Genomic DNA, 24,013 nt, shown 5'->3' on the forward strand with positions numbered 1-24,013 from the left:
TCAAAACATCCAGGACCCCTGCCACCAATTTTTCTCTCCTCATAACAAGATATTTTAATAACTCTGATCCATATAGGGGTGGGTGGGTAGCAGTAGCTACTTGGATAGCATCTTGGCATTACAAATTCAGCCATTTATCCTAAGAAATCTTAATTCATCTGTTGTCTCTTATTTACATTGGTCTTGAACTTGTACTCGAATCTAGAGACCTGCTGTTGAAAGAAGTAACCTAACTCAATCAGCTGACAAGGAAAGGAATATATTCTGCAGACCTATGGACATTAAAAGTTACTCTGCTTTAATGGAAAGTGTTTTTTTCTGATTTTATTTATTTTTATTTTTATTATTTTTTGAGACGGAGTCTCGCTCTGTCACCCAGGCTGGAGTGCAGTGGCACGATCTCGGCTCACTGCAACCTCTGCCTCCAGGGTTCAAGTGATTCTCCTGCCTCAGCCTCCCAAGTAGCTGAGATTACAGGTGCCTGCTACCATGCCCAGCTAATTCTCATATTTTTAGTAGAGATGGAGTTTTGCTATGTTGGCCAGGCTGGTCTCGAACTCCTGAGCTCAGGTGATCTGCCCACCTCGGCCTTCCAAAGTGCTGGGATTACAGGTGTGAGTCACCGCACCCTGCCTTTCTCTGATTTTATAACCTTATTTCTTGTGATACTAATTTAGTAATCTAACACAAATACACTTTTTAAATGACAGGGATTACTGCTACCACTTTAATCTGTTCTCTAGTCTGTGGCTTGCCCTTTACTAACCTCAAAGTTGAGTGTGATATAGGGATCTGGGTTGGAGGATTTTGTTTCTTATCATGAAGAGACTCATTTTCTAGAGGATGAATAAAGGGTATATGTGATGCCTTACAGAGTTTGGAAGCAGAAGATCAGTTGTAGTGAAATTGTTTGAGCTGTTTCTTTTGCGTGTATGTGTTTTTTGTTTGTTTGTTTGTTTTTTGTTTTTTCTTTGAGATGGAGTCTCGGTCTGTCACCCAGGCTGGAATGGAGTGGCCCGATCTCTGCTCACTGCAAACTCCGCCTCCCGGGTTCATACCATTCTCCTGCCTCAGCCTCCCTAGTAGCTGGGACTATAGGGCCTGCCACCATGCCTGGCTAACTTTTTGTATTTTTAGTAGAGACGGGGTTTCACTGCGTTATCCAGGATGGTCTAGATCTCCTGACCTCGTGATCTGCCCACCTCAGCCTCCCAAAGTGCCGGGATTACAGGCGTGAGCCACCGCGCCTGGCCGTTGGGGCTGTTTTTTACGTGGCAAGATGTTCTGGCATTGTCAGAACCAGGACAAGCTGGCTGTGTGTTTTGTAGTCTCTTCTCTTACTCCAACTATATAAATATATAAGGTTAGAACCCAAACATACACACAACCTATGGTCAAAGAGAAAGATTTCTCAAAGGAGCTGCATCTGTGAGGAATTCTCGAGAGAGTGTAAGCAGGTGAGGGTTTACTGAAGAATAAAATGGCAGCATGAGATCCTGCAGGAGAGAAAAATCACAGAAGATGGTGGTCATATTAAAGGAGATATATGCCTGGAAGTGGTGGATCCTAGAAGCAGGGGAGGCCAAGAAGCACCTGCCAGGGAGATTAGTTTAGGCACTGCAGTGGACCCAGTCAAGCTGCTGGCTCCCTGCGCACTCCCTGTGTCACTGTGAGCCACGGCGCTGGAGACTTGACATTCAATAAAAGTGGGAGCAGTCCTGAGCACAGGGAGGCCAATAAGCCTTCATAAGCTTATAGCAGATAGTCTTAAGCTATCTCAATGAGACTAGTTTTTAGGAGCAAATAATCAAAGTGGATACAGCAGATGATTTGTGTAGAAGCATGTAATTGCTGAAAATCAAGAACTAGAAGCAATAAGAACTCCCCACCCCAAAAAGTGAGAAAAGAATTTGAATTGGTAATTCACTGAGAGAAAATAAAAATGGCCAATTCATATGAAGCAATTCTCAGCATAACCACACATTTAGAAACTGAAATTTACAAACAATGAAATTTTTTTTGGCAAAAGCAAACGTCTGATAATATCAATGGTGGCAAGGACAAGGGGAAAACATACTGTCATATATTACCAATGGGGAGAAAATAGTTGTGGACACTGAATAAAAATTAGCAAAATCTAGTAAATTTAAAAATATACACTCTACGATTCAGCTACTTTAATTCCACATGTAAATATCTGAAAATATTAATTACTGTAAATAAAATGGCATTACAAAGATGTTTATTGCACCAGTATTCATAATAGCAGATAAGTGAACAAATGTTAAATATCTATGAAAAGCACCAGAGTAATGTCACACAATCATAAAATGAAAATTATCATCAGTTAAAAGAATGAATTATACCTACGGTCATCAATATGAATACAGCAAAATATAAATTTTTGAGTGAAAAAGCAAGGTAAAATTGAATACTTTGAGCATTACGCTATTTATGTGAATATTATGGCACAAGACATTAACAAAATTATATACACGCATATTAGTTGCCTACATTCCTCTTAAATATTGTCAGTCTACTTCCTTTCATAACAAAAGTTGTCAGAAGAATTACCTGTACTTGTTTACTTTTCCCTATTTTCTTCTTCCTATTTTCTTCTTTAACTCACTCACGCAAGGCTTTGTTCCCACCTCTCCACTGAAACCACAAAACCAATGTTGTCTGTGACCCTTACCTTGTCAAATACACAGATTGTGTCATAGTCCTTGACTTTAGTGACTCACTACCTCTTTCTTGAATTCATTTCACTACTTGCTTTCCAACATACCATACTTTTGTTTTCTCAAACTTCAATTTGTTTCTAGTTTGAATAATTTAAAATTGAGTTTAAGAAAAGGAAGTTAGAACTTACTTCTTGTAAGTCTATTTATCTTTTTCTATCATTTTACGTACTACGTAGAAGCTGATGGCACTAAATATCTTCAGAACAAACTTCTCCCCCTGAAATCCAGACTTAGTTAAGTCACTTTTCACTATATCTGCTTCCACTACCTCCTTGGAAGGTATTACAATTTCTCACCTGAATACTACAGGTCTAAAAATAGGTCCTCGTAGGCTCTACTTTTATACAATGACAGTCTATTCTTTATAAATCAGACTGGATACACTTACAGAATTCCTGATATAAGCTTCAGGTTAAAAGTTCTAATAGTTCTGACTGCTGGTAGAATGGACATAATTCTTCATTCCGAGGTGTCTTTGACAGAACGCCTCTTCTTATTATACAGATACAGGCCTTATGAAGATTCTTTCCTTCAAGGTTACCTCTCTTCCTCTGTTTTCATTTGTTTGACCAAGTCCTACGCTGTGCATACTCCAGAATCACACACACGCTGCGTCACTTGCCAATCCTGCCGTCCCTGACTTCAGTTGATGACTTTTGTCTATTACTAATGTAGATTATCCGATTCTACCATCACTCTATAGCTGCTAATGGCCTAATTCAATTGTTATCTATAATCTGTCATTTTTCTTAAGAAATTAGGTCTATGATTGAATTTTTCATAATTTTTCTCTGCAGCAAACTTCGTTTGGAACATCTGGGAGTGATAACTCAAAAGTAGCAATATTCTTCATATGGACAGGGTAGTATAGTGAAAGTGGCAGTGATTATTAATCCTCATTTAAAAAGTGAGTCTATTTTACATTTTAATTGTGGTGATGAACATATTTCAAGGAGATAGTAGCTTATACTTAGGAGAATGCTCTCAGCGCCAACAGACAATGAGGGATCAATTTATCATTAACTGATTAGACAAGACTTATTTTGGCAATTGGAAAGAGAAGCCAAATATATCCAGAATGTTCAGAGAATTTCATTTTTTATTCTACTTTCCATAGTCACTTATATCTATAGCTTATATTTTATTTTTGAGTTGAATAAAATAACATTCATAATGTTATGGCATAATGTGTTTTGGCACATTCAGCAAGTGCCAAAATCTCACTGGGACAAACCCCCATACCATTCATAATCACCAATAGTTATAATAATCACTGTTTAGCTTTGTATTATGTACTATAACTTTTACCAGGCAATAATAATCACTTGAAATAACCACATTCAACTTAAAGGAAATTTAAGAGTTTAAAATATGTATGTGATTATCAAAGAAAATGTAAAAAGCTGAACATAGAACTCTGTTTCTAGTAACATGGTATATAAGCTACCTAGAAGCTTGGCTTATATACCACAAAACATTTAGGAGACTTGTGTAAGAAAACTCCCAGTATTTTTTTTTTTTTTTAAGGAAGCTAGAAACCAGAGCTTTCAGCTAAGGCTGTAGATGCTGTAAGCTACACGGATGTGCTTTGGTTAAGGAATGGGCCGAGGGAGACATCCCGGCCTGCATGACTCAGCGGGATTGGTGCACAGGCACACACCTCCACTTGTTATATAACCTGTTTGTGTAAGCTCATACTTGGCTCTATGCCACTATTGTTTGTAAAGAGTATAACTGCCCTGCTGATGCTGTACAGGGGCTCTTGGGCATGGCTTGGCTCGGCATAACATCGCTCAACATGGCACTAGTGCCCAGAGAAAGAGAGAGAGAGCCAAAGCTGTCCGTCTTGAAGGCGGGCAGGGGGAAGCCAGGACCCAAGGAAGAGTTAAGCTTCTGACCCTGAAGGAAAGGGAGAGCTGGCCGCGCAGCTGTGCGTGGAAATGGCCAGCTCAAGCAGCCGAGACAGAGCAGAGTGTGAGAGAGCTAATGGAAGTAAGCCGCTGAAGAAAGAGCTGCTGAATAAACCATATTCACCTGCGTATGGCCCGTGAGTGTTCTTTAAGCTATCTGCGTTCATCCACCCACTCCCCTCGGACCTCAGCATGGGCTGGAACATAACCCTAGACCTAACAGATGCTCTCATGAGCACTCTTCAAACTCAGAAATTTCCCTTCCGTCATCATGAGCCGAAGATTTCTAATTAAAGTATGTCAGGATGAAGTGGACTTAATTGACATCCACCTTTTAAAGTATAATTCGTTCTTTTCTTGAAACTCAAATGGATCTCTAAGTAGTAGAATATTTAGTAAATATAACTCCCATCCTTATTCTAGGCGATTTGGGAAATAAAATATTAGATGTGAAGCTTAAAAAAAAGAAAATATTATAAACACTTTGTTTTAGTCTATTATTTTGGTTGTTAATGTCAGAAACCCAGATCAAATTGGATAAATTTAGGAGACTCAAATATTTTCATAAGGGTGCGTTTTCCCTCCATTTCTAGTATTTCCTCTGTAGTTGAGCTTTATTTTCTCCCTCCATAGATGGACTCCCTCTATAAAGTCAAGGAATATTACGGCCCCAAGTGGTGGCTCACGCCTGTAATCCCAGCACTTTGGGAGGCCGAGGCAGGCGGATCACGAGGTCAGGAGATCAAGACCATCCTGGCCAACATGGTGAAATCCTGTCTCTACTAAAAATACATAAATTACCTGGGTGTGGTTGTGAGTGCCTGTAATCCCAGCTACTCGGGAGGCCGAGGCAGGAGAATAGCTTGAACTAGGGAGGCGGAGGCTGCAGTGAACTGAGATGGCGCCACTGCACTCCAGCCTGGTGACAGAGCAAGACTCCATCTAAAAAAAAAAGTCAAGGAATATTACTAGCAGCTCAGATTTGGTTTCATAGTTTATCTGCCACAGTGGGAAAGGGGTGTGAAGCCTTCTTACCCAAAAATTCTAATAAGCGTGACTAGAGCTAATACAACTTGATTCTGATGATTGGCCCTTGGTTCTGAGCCAGGTTGTCAACCCAAAACAACAAAAAGCTAAGAGAATATGCTAATCCCATTGCCAAGTCTGGCACCATGCTTGATGCCAGAGAGTTGCGTCAATTCCAGCCAAACTACACAGATAATTAGGAGAAGAGATAAATTGTCAAAGGAAACAGGTGTGCAGTTACTAGCAGGAGAGCAAATGAGTGAGTTTACTCTTCCTCTGGTACTCCCAGAACCAAAAATGTCCAAAACCTAAACTTCATATGTCATCTCATTTTATTTGTTATTTGGTGAATAGTTTTAGCAAGTTGTCATTCTTTGAAAGCTTTAGGATCAATGGATTCTTCTCCCTGCCTTTGAGCTTTTAAGAGATTCTTTAATGTCTGCTGAACTGTTAATACATTGCAAATGGCATTGGAGAAAGGGAATGGGTTGTAGCTTGCTTCTGCCAGTAGTTATTATCAGTTATAATTGTAGACAATAAATCCAATTTCTTTAAACTCCAAATTTCTTATTTGAAAACATTCTATGCAAGATTCAATCAATTTTTTAGACTCTAGATTCTCTTGGATCCAAACAAGTTTCCTTGGTTCTTTCAAAGTCACTGAATTTGATTGCCATATATTTATAGAGTTCATGGCTTGTAAATATAACTTTTGAAAAATACTCAAAATTTTAGATTATTATAATTGCAGATCTTTTTTGCCCCACTAACATCTCCTTTCTCCCGATTGTATGTATTGTCATCGAATCTTCGTGGTCACTTAATAAGTTTAAACAATTTTTGATATTTCCAAAAGCCAGTTTTGTTTTACTTTCAATTTGAAAATCAAACAAAATACTAACTGAATTAGACTCAAACATGTAATCCCCTTCAAATGTGTAGATTTGTTTTTCTGTTTTTTAGCTCCTAATGAAACTGATAAAATATTTATTTTATCTAATATAACTAGAGAGAATATTGGTCATTGGTATTTGCATTCCTTTCTACTGTTCATCTTCAGTATGTTACATATTTTAACAAATATCTTAAACAATGGCCTATGAGTTTATGTATTTTCATTAGTTATAAAATATAACTGACATAAAATAAGCTGCATGTACTTAAGGCATATAAATTGATAAGATTTGATATGTGTATACACCCATAAAACCATCACCATAATCAAGAGTGAGTACATCCATAATCCCCAAAGATTTCCCGTTTCCCTTTCTAATGTCTTTTCTTCCCCAACCCATGTCAAGGGCTACCACTGATCTGCTTCTTTCTCTATAGATTAGTTGTGTTTTCTCAACATTTACATAAATCAAACCACGAAGTATGGCTTCTTTCAGTCAGCATAATGATTTTGCAATTCATACATGCTCCTGTGTTTCAATAGTTCATTATTTCTCACTATTAAGCAGTCTTCCATGATAGGTATATACTAAAATATGTTAATCCATGTAATGATGGGCAGTTGTGTTGTTTCCTGTTTCTGATGATTACATATAAATTTGCTATGGCCATGTGTATACCAATTTTTATATGGATGCATGCTTTTTTTCCTCTTGGGTAAATACCTAGGAGTAGAATGTCTCCATCATATGATAGGTATATGTTTAACTTTAAGAAGCTTACGTTGTCTTACAAAATGGTTGTAATAGTTTACATTGCTGCCACCAATCTTTCAGTTTCAGTTGTTCTGTGCTCTTGACAGCACTTGGTATTGTCAGTCTTTTAAAATTAGACAATCTAATAGATGTTTATTGATATAACATTGTGGATTTAATTTGCATTAGCCTAATGATTAATATGTTAAGCATCTTTTCTATGTATTTATTTGCGATTTGTATGTTTTCTTGGGTTAAATATCTGTTCAAATATTTTGTCCACTTTTGTATTGAGTCGTTTTTTAAAAAATTATTGGTTTGAGCATGCTTTATATTTTTTTAGATACAAGTCTTTGTTAATGATTTGCCTCAATTTTCTGCTAGGCTGTGGTTTGCCTTTTTTACTTGTTTAGCAGTGTATTCTGAGGATCAAAAAAATTAAAAAATTGAATGTAGCTAAGTTAACCATATATTCCTTATTTGATTATGTTTTAGACTCATATTTTTAACAAACCTCTGTAAACCAATTTTCACAAGTATTTCCCATGTTTCTTGAGCAACTTTTTGTATATTTTACATGATATAGAACAAAGTTCATTTTTTTCTTCATATGGACTTACCATTTTCCTAGTGCTGTTCATTGAACACAATCCTCCTACCACTGAATTGCTTTGACAAAAATTATATTTGTGGGTCAATTTCTGGGCCCCCTATTCTGTTTTATTGATATACTTGTCTATGTTGATGCCAATTAAATCAGTCTTGATTACTGATGTGATTTGCCTGTGTCCTCACCCAAAATCTCATCTTGAATTGTAATCACCGTAATCCCCATGATCCCCACCTGTCAAGGCAGAGACCAGGTGGAGGTAATTGAATCATGGGGGTGGTTTTCTCAATGCTATCCTCTTGATGGTGAGTGAGTTCTCACGAGATCTGATGGTTTTGTGTTTGGTAGTTCCTCCCGAGTTCATTCTGCTTCCTGCCACATTGTGAAAAAGGTGCCTTTCTTCTGGTTTGCCTTCCATCATGACTGCAAGTTTCCTGAGGCCTCCCCCAGCTATGCAGAGCTGTGAGTCAATTAAACCTCTTTCCTTTATAAATTACCCAGTTTCGGACTGTTCTTTATAACAGTGTAAAAATTGACTAATACAATTACTATAACTTTTTAAGTGTTGCAATCAATATCCTATAATTTTGTTCTCTTTTGAAATTATTTTGGCTATTCTAGTTCCTTTGGTTTTCATATGAATTATAGAATCACCTTGTCAATTTCTACAAAAATTCTATTGAGATTTTTATTTTTATTGAGATTGTGTTGAATCTTTAGGTCCACTCTGGGGAAATTTACATCTTAAGAAAATTGAGTCATCAGAATTATAAAAATGGCACATCTCTCCCTTTAGGTATTCTTTAATTTCTCTCAGCAATGTTTTATTTTTAGTGCATGTCTTGTATCTCTTTTGTCAGATTTATTTGTGAGAATCTCATTTTGGATGCAATCTAAATGTTTCTTAAATTATCAGTTGTGTCCACTGCTAGTATGTGGAAATATTTGATTTGTTTTTATCTTTCCACCTTACTAAATTAGTTATTAATTTTGATAGCTTTTTGTAGATTGCATCAGGTTTTCTACAAAGTCACAAGTGTCATCTGTGAACGAAGAGAGTTTTATTTCTTCCTTTTCTATGTGTATGTCTTTTTATTTTTTGATGACTTTTTGCACTGGCTAAAATGTCCAGTTCAATGTTAAATAGAAGCAGCAAGAGAAGACATTTCTATCTCCTTGCTCATTTTAGGATGAAAGCATACTGTCTCTCACCATTAATTATGATGGTAGATGTTGGTTTATTGTAGATGTCCTTTGTAATATTGAATAATTTCCCTTTTATTCTTACTTTGTTAAAAGTTTTTATCAGGACTAAATGTTGGATTTTTTCAAATGCTTTTTCTAAGTTTAAGGTTATCATATAGTTTTTCTTTTCAGTTTGTTAATATGGTGAATAATACTGATTTCTCTTCAAATGTAAAATCAAACATCACGTATATTTTCAGATTCTTATATATTAAAATTTTGTTTGAAACTTTACGTTTATGTTCTTTGGGAGTACTTGTTTGTAGTTTTTCTGGAAATGTCTGCTTTTGGCATCAGGGTAATTCTGGCCTTATGGAACGTGCTGGGAAGCACTCTGTCCTCTTCCATTTACGTTTGGTAGAATTCAATGAAGTATTTAATATGGGCATATAATTTTCCTTGTGGGAAAGCTTTAAATTCCCTTTTTAAAATTAATATGAGACTTTTATCAATTTTTTTTGGTTTTTGAAGTAATTTGTCATTCACATTATATTGGAGTTGTTGAATATTTTGGCATACATTTTTCATATGATTACCTTAAAATTCTGTTAATACATAGAATATGAACTACTGTTATTTTTTACTCTTGGTATAGTTAATTTGGATCTTATTCCTCCCTACCTCTTTTTCCTGGAAAATCTGACTCGAGTTTTATCAGATTTTTTTTCCTATCTAGAGACAGTTTTCAGGTACATGGATTTTTGTTGTTGTTTTTCCCCTCAATTTTTCTTTTTCTATCATGTATTTCTGTTCTGATCATTAATATTTCCTTTCCTTTGCTTTATTGGGCTTGTTTTTTTTCTGACTTCTTAAAATAGCACATGTGGTCATAAATTTGAGTACTTTTTTCTAATGTGGCTTCTTCGAATTTATGCCTAAACACTTACATCTAGTGACATTCTAGTGTGCTTTCATTGGCATTCAGTAAAATTTCTAACTTCCAATTTGATAGCTGCTTTGACCCACATATTACTTAGAAGTGTGGTGTTTTAACATTTAATTAGGAATTTTCACGAGACCTTTTCTATTAATGACTTGTAATTCAATTGTCAGAGAACATACTTTGCACTAATTGAGTTATTTTAAATCTGTTGGCTTGTGTTATGGCCCTAGATGTTCTATATCCCAGTAAGTGTTCTATGTACTCTTAAAAAATTGGTGTAGTCTGCTGTTAATTGGATTCTAAAAATTTTTTTTTCTTTTTACCATTGTAACCATTTTTAAGTGTACAGATAATAGTGTTAAGTATATTCACATTGTTGTGAAACAGATCTCCAGGACTTTTTCATCTTGTAAAATGAAATCCTATACCTGTTGAACAATTTCCCATTCTCCTCCCCACCCCCTGCAAGGCCCTGGCAACCACCATTTTATTTTCTGTTTCTATTAATTTGACTACTTTAGATACCTCATGTAAGTGGAATCATACAGTATTTGTCTTTTTGTGGCTGGCTTATTGCACTTAGCATAATGTCCTCAAGGTTCATTCATGTTGTCGCATGTAACAAGATTTCCTTCCCTTTTAAGGTTGAATAATCCATTGTATCTTTATAGCATATTTCATTCATCCATTCCTCCATCAGTGGACATCTGGGTTGCTTCACCTCTTGGCCATTGTGGTAATGATATTATAAACATGGGTGAGCTAATATCTTTGAGATCCTGCTTTCAAAACTGTCAATTTCTTTGATTTGGTTGGTAGTATTCAAGACTTCCATATGTTTATGGAATTATATATTTGTTCTATCAAGTTTTGAAAGAGTGCTATTGAAATCTTTAACTGTAACAGTAGATATGTATTTCCCCTTGCAGGTCTATTGAGTTTTTGCTTCATGTACTTTGCAGCTCCATTACTGCATACATAGAGTTTAAGGTCTAAATGTCCTCTCAATGAACTGATCTCTTTATCATTGCAAAAAGAATTTTTTTTGTCTTTGGTGATATTCTTTGTTCTGTAATTTACTTTGTCTAGTATCTTGCAGTTACAGCCACTTTATTTTGATTAGTTTAGCATGGTGTATCATTGTCATTCTACCCACTTAGGTATCAGTGTTAAGGTTTCATTCCCTTTAAGCAGTAAAAAGATAAAACTGTATTTTTTATCCAATCTGATGGTTTTTCTAACTTTTAACTATAGTGTTTGTCACTTACACTTAATGTGATTGTTGACATGATTGACTTTAAGACATCTGAAGTTGGCCATGGAGTTTATGACTGGCCATTTTCAACTTCAGTGTGAATACAGCATATTTATATTCCTGCATATTTTATTAAAAATTGAAAATGAAAATCTTTCAATTGGTCACAGAATGCAAACTAAAAACAAACACCAATGTTTGCTTTTATCAAGTTGATATGGTTTGGCTGTGTCCCCACCCAAATCTCATATTGAATTTTGGTTCCCATAATCCCCACGTGTCATGAGAGGGACCTGGTGGGAGGTAACTGAATCATGGGAGCGGTTACCCTCATGGTGCTTTTGTGATAGTGAGTTCTCATGAGATCTGGTGGTTTTATGAGGGGCTTTCCCCCCTTTTGCTTGGCACTTCTCCTTGCTGCTGCCATATGAAGGACATCTTTGCTTCCCCTTCCACCACGACTGTAAGTTTCCTGAGGCCTCCCCAGCCATGCTGAACTGTGAGTCAATTAAACCTCTTTCCTGTATAAATTACCCAGTCTTGGGATGTCTTTATTAGCAGCATGAGAATGGACTAATACACAAATGCTAACCTATAACTGTAGTATTTAAAAAGAGACTATAAATTGAGGCTTCTACTGTTAAGATAGAAGCCTAGTTTAAATAAGAGTTATCTAAAATGTCTTAATTGGCAAATCCTGGACCAATTTTATTTTTATAGGTAGTATTGTATGCTATGCATGAAGCTAGTTTGATAAATGTTTGTTAAATTGAATTTTCTGAATCTTCCTGGATGTTTAGTTTAATACTTTTTGTCTCATGCCCCTAACATTGCTTTTATCAATTTCTAAGACTATGTCTAGGTTTCTAATTCCTTCTAAGGTTTTAAATTGGCAGAATCATTAGAAGCAGTCAGATAAGTTATCTGCAGATCCAGGAAAGTTTTGATTTCACTGGTCACATTCCCAAGGTTGTCCAATCCCATATTCTGCCATTTTACAATGTGGCCTGTAAAAAGGAAGATAATTTTCTCACTCCTTCCACTAACTCCAAACATGAAGAACCTCTTTATATATCTATTAAAAAAAAGGTATGATAGCTGATAAAGCTGGAGTTTGAATTATGGTAAAACAAAACCAAACTGTTTTATGCATACAGTAAGAAATTATATATATATATTTATAAAAATTATATGTATATATATAAAAATTTTGAGATGGAGTCTCGCTTTGTCACCCAGGCTGGAGAGCAGTGGCACAATCTCGGCTCACTGCAACCTCCGCCTCCCGGGTTCAAGCAGTTCTCCTCCCTCAGCCTCCCAAGTAGCTGGGACTACAGGCATGTGCATGGCTAATTTTTTGTATTTTTAATAGAGATGGGGGTTTCACCATGTTAGTCAGGATGGTCTCGATCTCCTGACCTCATGATCTGCCCATCTAGGCCTCTCAAAGTGCTGGGATTACAGGTGTGAGCCACTGCTCCTGGCTGAAATTTCATATTTTTACCTTTATATTCTGTTTGATATTATTCCTAAGTTATTAATAAATATTGTATATTTTATATCAAATAAGAATTGAACTATTAACAAAATTACTAATATACACATACATAAATTTGAATCAAATGGAAATAGTCTTGATATATTCCACTCAATTGTTAACTGGTGGGAATGGATTTATGATTTAACATAGAAGGCAAATTTAATAGTTGTTTGCATTGTGAAGATAAGTCCCTGACAGCATTTCTTTTTATTGAAACTGATAGTTATAACTACTTTGAACCATTTATTTATACATCTATACATAGTGATCTTTAAAGACAAAATATTGAGTAATATTATAATATCTGGAGACCTATTAAGTCATTATAAACAATAGGTCATAGAACACTTTCACAGAGAGAACTGATTCTAACAAATTATCGTACTGACCCATATAATTATCTTTAATACAAGAAGATATGATACTTTTAAAATAATGGTCAGAACAGAACTATAAAAGGATTTACCAAAGTATATACTGATGCATATTTGCCTGTGATGCCCTAGTATGACGGACTGAGGACAAATATGATGAACATTACTCCAGATAAAGTTTCATTTTCACTTCTCACTAATCTAGAACATACTACCTTAGCCAGGACAAGATAGGTAGTTCATAGGTCTCATGGTGACCACATCATATTCCAACAATAACTAGTCTTTAAAACTCAGCAGTTTTTAACAGTAGTTTCTCATGCTTTTCGGTGATTATATGCTGAAAAATGTTGTCCTAATGTTCTGTTGGAATGCGTAATTTGAAAATATGAGATTCACTGATACAAGTGTCAAGTAAAACCACATTAAACCTTCATCCATGACTAAGTGTAGTTCTTGCGGGGCAGGAGAGAGGTGGGAAACTAAAGGAGGAGAGCAAATAGGACAATGCTCTTATAGGATTGTATTGAACTACAAGTTCAGATTGTGTTTCTGAATTTGCTAGTAGTATAGAAAGCCATACATGTATGTGTGTATATATATGTGTGTGTGTGTGTGTATATATACACATACATAGAGAGAGAAACAATGTTACACATGGTAGGGGATCTCAAGCCATCTCAAAAAAGCTTGTAAGTAACATATTAGCATTACTATGCTTCATATGACATACTGGGCACAGAGGGTAATAGTATTGAAATTAATGTTACTACTAATTTTAATTTCCCAGGTGACTGGAAAAAATTTCAAGTTTCAAATTCAGAATTCCACCAACATGATTTTCTGCTTCTAGTATTTCTTATGAAAGATTGTATTTTCCAAAGATGACTACGCCCATGTATGCATATGAAAATCATCCTATATACTTAAAATGTAATGGTAATATACCTTTATTGAGAAGTACAATCTATGTTTCCTCTCCCCAAACCTGGGTGTACTTTTGTGACCTCTTTGACCAATACAAAGTGGTAGAGGGGTGTTTCATGACTTCTGAGGTCTGACCGTAAGTGGCAATGTGGTTTCTGTTTTCCTTGGAAGACTTGCTAATAAAATGGGCCATTGTGTTCTTGCTGACAGTGCCAGCTAGTCCCCTAACTGACCATCAGCATCCACGGTCAGACATATGAGTGAATGAGGTTTCAAATGTTTCTAGGCCTGGATTTTAAGTCTCTCAGCCATGTCCCAGACATTGTGGAACAGAGACAAACCGTCCCACTGTATCCTTTCTGTATTTATGACCAACTGAAGCTGACAGATAATTATTCTTTCAAGCTCTAAGTTTTGGGGTAATTTGTTTGTTGCACAGCAATAGACATAGTTTTATGATTGTACCTGTTTTCTTCATGGCACCACCACATTTGTCCCCCGGGCTACATATATTTAGCCCGAACTTTTTGTTACAATGGCAAGGTTTAGGAGCTCTGACAGTACCAGTTCCGCCCTGGGGAGGGTAAGTAGGTTTGGAATGTGATAAAAGATACCAGGAGGAATAATTGTTCCTGCAATAACAATTGCTACAAGTATGATGAATCCAGAAGTGAAGGAGAAAGATTAGATTCAGCAGCACTTTGAAGCCCATTAACATGTAATATCACTATGAAGTTGTTTTGCTTCAATTGCTCATGATTAAAATAAACTTTATTAAATTCGAATTTAATGATCTAAAATATTATTTTACTATTAGAATGCATTACCAATGCTTAAACGTTGAATTGTTATTGCCATTTGTTAAGATTTAGAAAACACCTGCTTTTAATAAGTTGGTACTAGTAGTTGGTCTTTATTCAAAGTTGAAATTTTTCCTTAAGATGTTTGAGAAATAAGTGTATGAAGCTTCATTTCTAAGAAAATAAAAAATAAGTGGTCAAATGAAGTTGTACTCACGCTATTTGACCATAGTTAACATTTTACAGCAAAAAGAGCAGATAATTGGCAGTGGGACAGTGGATTTTGAATATGTAGGCAATATTGATTAAAACAGTCAACTAGTTAACCCCTTTCTCAGTGACCTGAATAACCCAGTACTATGGCTATTGTATTGCGCATTCTTTTCTTGAAACTCCAGAGAAAATGCTGAGTCTTTTATACTTTAGCTAACAAATTATTGGAGAAAATCTTGCATAGCAACTTGTGATTTGCAGGTAATTTCTTGTCAGTGACAGATTTATGATCTCTTAATTTTTAGCCAGGTCTACTTCTATAAGTACTAAACTCTAGCATTAATTTTTTTAAAACTGGAAATTAGAAACGTTTGACTTAGTGATGGTTGTCAGTATCAATAGAATAATAGTATGAGCAGTGCTCTGCAAATTTTAAAAAATCAAATGACATAGATTTATTATGTTTTAGATTACCATATTTTAAAAGTCTTATGGAAACATAGTCCACAATACATAATATGTTAGAGTCTGGTCAAAATTAAAACAAAAATAAAGCAATTGCCAAACTAAAATTTCATGCAACATAACTTTTTAAATAAGAATAGAGACAGACATTTCCAGTGACATAAGCAGGTGAGTTTTCTTGGCTCTCTTTTTGACTACCTCCGTGTGATCCCTATTTTCCTGCTAGAATGTACCCCCGGTCGGCTAAATTTTAATATTTGATTTGAGTCTTACTCTACCAATGGTGGAGTACAGCCTATTTATACACTTCCTTAGCTATTTTTTATAATGCTATTCAAACTACAGTTGTCTGCCAGGAATACTCAACGTTGAAGGTTCTAATCAATTCTAGTTTCTCTGTGAAGGCCTTCCCTTATCACCATCCAAGCCACTTCACTTTCAGGTAAACCTTCCACAACTCACTTCCACCGTTAAGGAATCTCATGTACACCTCTCCTAGAGCTGTGTGATTGTTTTTACAATATTTTTTTCTGAACTCATTGAGGGCAGAGACTGGGTTATTTTTTTGGAAGTGACGTTCCGTGAGACAGTGCATGGAATATATAACAAACTCAGTGAATCCAGTTTGAATGAACTGAACCCTAAATGATAAGAAGGATGTTAGAGTTTTACCTTAATAAGAGCAAAGAGTTAAAGACAGTGCAAGACATAATTTTAATGAGTAATTAGACGAGAGAAGAAGGGAGTAGGGGGATAAGCAGTAGATGAGACTAGAAAGCTAGAATGGAACCTTTAAATCCAGCTCATCTGTTACTTCACCTGGGAAAGCTTCTCTAAGCAGGGTGCACAGAAATCTGTTCTATGAACTCTTTCTAGAGTTTCCTTAACTGTCTTATACAAATTTTTAGATACTATCTGGTATTAGTCATTTGTAGATATGATTTATCATCTCCGTTGAAAAGTGAAACTCTTCAAGGCATACTATGTTATTCCTCAGGTTTCTGGTCCCAGAAATACTTACTGTTACAGCTTCTACAAGTGGGTGTTCAATCATCATTAGTTACATAAATAAATGTGTTTAAATAAAAAGGCAAATAGTTATTATATAGAATTCTTTAAAACTGACTTCAGAAAGGTCATAAATCAAAAAACAGTGACATATAATGAAATTACATGCTGGACATTATTTGTGAACTTTTCATTTCTGATAATATAATTAGAAATAATATTTATAGCTAACTACATACATAAAACTAATACTAGAAAGAAAAATAATGCCAGCTTTCTTTGTGCTATGAGACTAAAGTAAGCGTTAGCTGTCTGCTTTTATGAGAATTTTTTCCCCTTTGTTATAATAAAAATGTCCTTCAAGTCCTTAGGCATTCTGAATTTCTAGAAACAAAACTGAGAGCATTTAAAAATACAAGTTGTTAGACCATGATTTATTATAGTAATTATTTTCTAAAAACAGAAAACATAAAAGCACAGGACCTGAGGGCAGGGACATCTTTTTCATCCTTTTGTCCCCAGCTTAGTACATTGCTTTCAGAGAATAGGTACCCTATTTTTACAATGTATACTCTATCTGTTGAACTGAACTAAACTGACACACGCAAAAGAGTGAATATGAACATATACATTTATGCATGTCAACATGTGCATGTTTACCACACTTAGGTTAATTAAAAACATTTTCCGTTGGAGTAAAAATATTTGCTAATATTCATAGTAAGGAAAAGAATAGAAAGAATACATTAGGAACCTATTATATATAAGGCATTGTAGAAGATACTAAGAAGCATAAAATTCCTAAGAAATTTCCACTTTAGTGAGAAAAATAGCCTATGTATAGAAAGTTAAGCAACCATTAAGGATAACTAACAGTGCAGTATATTAAATAGTTAACTACTGAGTTGTGATCATTATTTGTGTTTCTGCTCATCATCTGTTTTTTCACCCTTTCTAATATCATCCTGGTTTCCTCGAGGAGGAGCACTCTTTTCTACCTTGGTAAGGTGGAATAGCAAGGTACTTGTGTTTTTCCGTTAGAGTCTAGGTAGTATATTTTTGTTAGATATCCTTTTTTGTACTGTTGACAGCCAAATGACAGACAGGTGATCCTGGCCAATAGTATCTCTTACCTGGGACATTGAGGCTAAATTGGTACAAGGTTAAAACATTCACAAATGATGAGCTCTATCAAGGTACCTATAAGCTTGTGTAGTGGTCCCTTCTGATAGCTGTATGTTCCTATCTAGTCTGAGGATGGTTATGTTACCAGTGGAGGGTCTTGACTATGGGTCATCCAGGCTCTTGGCATTTTAAACAAAGAATTGGACCAAATGCCCAAACAAAACAACAAAAGAAGGAAGCAATGAAAGCATAGGTTTATTGAAAGGGAAGTACACTCCATGGAGTGGTGATAGGCTCCAGCAAGCGGCTCAAGAGCACTGCTTACAGAATTTTCTGAGGTTTAAATACCCTCTCCCCATTTGTTAGTTGGTTACACCCTACGTAAATGAAGGAGTGGCCCACCACCAGTCTGGTTGCAGGAGGTGACCCAACAGAGGTACTCTCCATTTTTTAATCTTCAGGCCGAAAGTGGGGGTTGCCTCTGATCCTTTTGTTACTTGGACATGGAGAGGTGAGGTTTTCCTTTTGATTCAATTCTAGGAAGTCAGTGAATATTGAGCTTAGGTTCCCTGCCTTCAGACCCTATTCTCCTGACTCAATTATTCACCTTTTCCTTCAGTCCTCTGAGTGGTCTTTCATCCTGCTAGTAACAGCTGCAATTGTTGAAAGTTAGGCAACATTGCTTGTTTTGTTCTTGTTTCTATAGATTTTTCTGTTGTTAATTCAGCTTTTTAAAAATCCCGATTAAAATAATTACTAAATACTTCTAGTAAATACTAGAAAAGGTCAGAAGTAGGAGAGAGTTCTATGCTGCAGTGCTCTGAAAAAAAAATAATTTCCAAAGAAATATTTGATGTGGGACTTTGAAGGATAGCTACAGATTGACCAATGTTAAATGAAGAAGGCAGGCAGCCTTTTTAATGATGAGGAAAGCCTGGTATTAAATATCAGAAACTGAAGATCATGAACTGCATCTGGGAGAGAGAGTAAGTAGAAATAATTTTATGTTGAACTGCAAATGTAGAATAGAAAACGGGTTGAGAACATATGTTTAAAATCCTGATTCTGGGTTTAAGTGTTTGGTGTTTATGACATAAAACGTTTGAAGATAACATCAAGTTAGAATACAAAAGAGTAAAGCCCTACTTTAGATAAGAAACAACTAATATTAGCTACAGAACAATAAAATGAACTTTTAAAATTTTTTTGCCTTGCTATTGATTCTTGTTTCAAATTAGATAAAGTATACACAATACACATAATAGTCAAAATTGGTATTATAAATATATAAATCCTATCTAAATTAAGAATATTACATATTTTCTCTTATATAGAAAGAAAGAAAAAGCTAAGTCTTCTGAAATCAATTTTTGAGATTTCATCTTAAGTTTGGTAGACAAGGAAAAATGAGACAAGAAGTAAATCACAGAATTACAAAGTACAAAGAGATTTTTGAGAATTAAAAGAGAAACTTAGAGCTTTTGATCATAAAGGAAAAAAGGAAATTGCATCCTTCTGTACAATTACATCAGTATTGATGTATAATCCACACCATTCAGTATCTAAAATTTGACTGGGCCTAAAATAGCCACTGTGATTTCCATGCTAAATTAACAAGATAAATTACAGAGCATCATTTTATTGCTATTGTTGATGAAAAGTAAAAGTTGCAATCAATCATCTAAATGCATTTTGGCATTATGGTTTGGGCAAAACATCTGGATTTTGATAGACATGTTTTGGTTTTCATTATCTGCACAAAGTTACACTCAGATTTCCATACTTTTTCTTTTAGGGAATGCATCCTATCGATGTGTTTTCCAAGGTTTTAACTACTAATTACTCTGGTTTTGATTAAACATAACACAAACTAAATAATGGAGCTTAGATGTTAGATACCATCAGTATTTGTGCTGTACAAATGGTAGCCATTGTCCATATCTTGATACGGAGCTCTTAAATTATGGCTAGATTGAATTGAGATGTGCTCTAAATGTAAAATACATACTGACTTTTGAAGACTTAGTATGAAAAAAGAATTATACATATTCATATAAAAGATAAAATGTATATGGCTAAAACATTCTTGTTAAAATAATTTCACTTGTTTCCTTTACTTTTTAATATGGTTACTAGAAACTTAAAATTCTACTTGTGGCTTACATTGTGTGTGTACTTGACAGCACTGATCCAGATCCTGAAGTAATGAAATCATTGTAGTTGAAGACAGAAGGCTGCCTTCTCTCTCCTACATTCTCTGATCAAATAACCTGAGGCCTAATTGTGGACACAAGTTGCTGAATTGTAACCAGTGATATTGGCATCTTCTGGGAAACCAGTATCAAAGCACTCTTGATTGTTGCTTGTATAGCAAAGACTTGGCAATGAAAATTTGATAGCTCAGAATATGGGGTCAGTGTTGATGGATGAAGGGTTTCGAGCCTCCCCCTCCATCTTGACCCATAGGCAGGAGAGGATAAGCTTATTTCAATGGGCAGTGGCACTATGTAGGGGCTGCCCAGGAACCGTGGGGCCTCCATGGCAGGGCAGTCATGAACTCTGCCTTCACTCCTAAGATCAGTTGAGTATTGGATCCATGAGCTGGCTAAGTGCACTGGCTTGCCACTAGATTAAAAAAAATGCGTTTTTCACTGACAGATTTGTTTTAATTCAAATACTTAGACTGGTTTTTTTTTTATTGCAAAACATCAAAATTGGGTTTTAAAAGCTGCTTATCTTCATTATGTTTTCCCAGGGGGTGGCCTAAGATTTCCCATGTCACCATATGTACAGAAAACATTATTTTGAATAAATGTGAATTTGCAAGTGCCATTAATCAAATTTACAAGATGATTGTTTTCTAATATGCTTTGCCTGTCAACTTTCTTAGTAATTCTTTTACACCCCACAGTGAAAATGACCCATCATGCAATCTGTTGATGGCATTCATTGAATTAGAATTAGGCTTATAATAAATCTCACATACTTTAAAGTACAGTAATCAAGAGGATATGTTACTTAGCATTCAGCATTTCCATCTGTTGTACATTGGTAATCACCGGGTATTTCAGTCCCGTGCAAGAGCATAGATCTGCCCTGCCTACACATCTAAAAATATAGGCAATGTATTTGTAAGCTCCTCATTTTTTGTGTTGTAATACAAAACATTTTCCAAAGAAATTTTTAAAGGATAAGCCTATATAACATGAATACTTTAAATGTTGAGACAGCTTTTTATTTAAGTCACCTACCTACACAGTCCTCGTTTTGCATAGTGTCATGTTACTGAAAGCTTGCATAGATGGGAATGGAGTCCGCTTTTGTAGGTTCCATGGTAACTAGCAATTGCCAAACTGTTTAGGAAAGCCATATGCCTAACTATGAAACACTCAAAATTGAGTTAGACACATTATACCATTAAGTATAAAATTAGAAATAAAGACAAGTACCATCGTAGATAATTCTCAGATATTTTGTGTCAAATTGTATGATATTCCTAAATCCACTGGAGACTCCGGAACTGCTATGGATTTAGAGAGAAAAGTCATCTTCTCAGTTGTCTTTACCATTTTATCTCTTCTTTCACATTTGCGCTACAAAAAATTGATTATAAATCTGGTTGCTGTGCAGACTAAGCATGGCAAAATGACACAGCAATTTAGGAAATGTTTTGTAAGGTTCTTGGTGAGCTACTAGAGTCAAACCAACAGGGTGGCATAATGTCAATTTGCACCATATCGATAAGATTCTTCTGTAGATAACTTACATTTATCCTAAAACATAAATCTCCAAGCTTTATATATTAGTGGAGAGGATTTTATATGCAAAGAATTAGGAAGCAATGAAAACTACCGATTTTAATTTGATCTGTTTGAAAATATTGAGAAGGTCCAATGCAATATAAGGCTAACATCCACATCCTTGTACCTATAATGTGACCACCCCTTGTCTAGGATATTTTCATTCATCTTGACTCCTTTGCCAGTACAAACAACCTAACCAAATAATAATACTGAATTACAATAAATTGCCAAGAAATATATTATTTCCCTGAGTTATTTTTAAAATTCTTGTAACCTTATGAAATTGGCATCATAATTATCTCATTTTTTCAGAAGATGAAATAAAGCTAAGAGGAAATGATATATAAAAATTACACAAATTACATGAACAGCAAGTGGAAGAGTTAAACCTGGGAACCTGAACGGAGCCAGTCTAATTCCATAGCTTTTCACTGACATACTATACTGCAACTCCCTGTTCCTCAGGAAGAAATCCTTAACTCATCTTGGGTTTCTGGTGTGTTATTATCATTCATCTTCTCTCTCATTTCTTTATGACCCATTGTTTGTTTCATCCTTTATAATTTTGTCTTATTTTTCAAAACTTTGCTGAAACTACAAACCTCCCAAATTTCTTTCTCATTACCAACTTAGCCTCATTCCTTCTGGCTTTATTCAAATGACATAAGATATAATTAACTAGGTTAGCCTCTTAAATGTTTCTCCTTCATTTTGATAGCAGCATATTAAACTATTTCTCTTTCCTTTTTCATAGTGCTTGTATTTCTCACTTGCTGGCTCTAACTACAAGTATTTCTGTGTTTTATCTTTGATCATCTTTTTGGTAATCCATTTTAATAGCTTCAGCTCTTGTTTCTAAGATGATAATGCCTTATTTTTTATTGAGAGACTTAAATTCTCATTGGATGTCTGTTCTAATATTTTGAATTGTCTAATGTTTACTTCCACTGGGACACTTATCTACTGTATTCCAAGGCTCATCTAAGAGGAAGACTTTTTCATAAAGAAGGCAATTGCTCCAGCACTTTGTTGCCAGATTAATAGGCACAAAACAGCATTCTCACCATCTCTCTTCCCTCTTAAGAGCAACAAAAACAAAAATAAACAATAAATATTTACTCTTTATATACTTGTCTGGATTTTCAGGCCTAGTTTAACGTGACATTTACTTATCAATCCCTCTTCACAATACTTCCTCTTATTGCATTCCTGTGTTCTCCCACGCCCCGTGTTTTCCTTTCTTCTTTTTTCTCTCATCTCATTGTCCAAAAATACATCATCTACATTGCCCACAATTTTACTTTTGTTTTCTGTTTGTCATAGTGTTTATTATTCTTCCCACTTATCCAAGTTTTTGTAGATTGTGTTGGCAGAGGTGAAAACCAACATCCTCCATTAGGTGGACTACTTCTCTGCCGCCTCTTCATGTCTTTTGAATTATTAAATTGTCCTGGAATACTTGTTTGACTCTTAGTATAAGAGTGCATTTTAACATTTGTTAAATTTGCATGTGTGTTATATAGTTCTCTTATAATGACAACCATTTTTTTCTTTCCTATTCCTCCTATAACGCAGCAGTGCTAAGCACACAATAGGCATTCAAGTAAACACTCATTTTGATGAATTCTTGGCCATCAAATACATGTTTCTTTCTCAGAAAACTAAATGGGGAGTTAGCTCTTATTCTATGTGTTGTGACAAGAATTCTTTTTAAATGTGACATGTTGGTTACATAATAACTCCTAAGTTCTTCAATGAATTCTGATGACTTTATACTTAAAAACCCAATGAATTATAATTATTCAGATATTCTAGAAATATCTTGTACAAGGCTTACTTCTCAACCACAAATTAGACATGCATAAATATGAATTTGAATGACACTCATTTAACCTACCTTTTCTGAAAGGTTACTACTTGGAACCATTCATTTATTTGTGACTAGCTACCACTTAGCTGCCATATAATAGCATTTATATACACTGTCCTCATTCTACTGTCTTTTATCCTTCACCTACCCTTGGTTGCATGGCATCAGAGACTGTCATATAGCTGCAGTGGCTTATTCATATAACTCTGTTACCTATGGCCTTTTGTATTAATTCTTATCTGTTTTTGTCAATAGGAAGATAATTTAAGGCAAAAATGAAGCTTTGCTTTTCTCTAAATGCCCTGTGGGTATATTATAGTCCATCCAAAGATAATTCTGATTATATAACTGCATTTATTGAGTATAACCTTAGCCTGACAGTGAAAGAGTGTTTTCACCATGTGCAAGAGGCCATTTGTCAAAACTGACCTTTTCTGTGAAACAGCTACAATTATTAGTTGATTCAAGTGTCAAAGCCCCATCATAAGATAAGTCAGTGAGGAAATTTTTTCTCATTTGATAATAGGTTTCCAAAAGAGTTATAGATGGATTTGATGTTTCTGTCT

General features: G+C 35.2%; 1 protein-coding gene across 1 annotated transcript in view; it reads left to right on the forward strand.

The window, feature by feature from the left end:
• Positions 1–4,674: 4,674 nt before the first annotated feature.
• The window catches only part of LOC100939437 (uncharacterized), a 255,283-nt gene continuing 235,944 nt past the window's right edge, over positions 4,675–24,013 (forward strand). The window contains exons 1-2 of the mRNA XM_003776552.3: positions 4,675–4,949; positions 8,288–8,401. The gene's annotated coding sequence lies outside the window, so the exon portion shown is untranslated. The remainder of the gene's footprint in view (positions 4,950–8,287; positions 8,402–24,013) is intronic.

The sequence above is a fragment of the Pongo abelii genome, chromosome 3, assembly GCF_028885655.2.
Source record: "Pongo abelii isolate AG06213 chromosome 3, NHGRI_mPonAbe1-v2.0_pri, whole genome shotgun sequence".
Classification (NCBI taxonomy): domain Eukaryota; kingdom Metazoa; phylum Chordata; class Mammalia; order Primates; family Hominidae; genus Pongo; species Pongo abelii.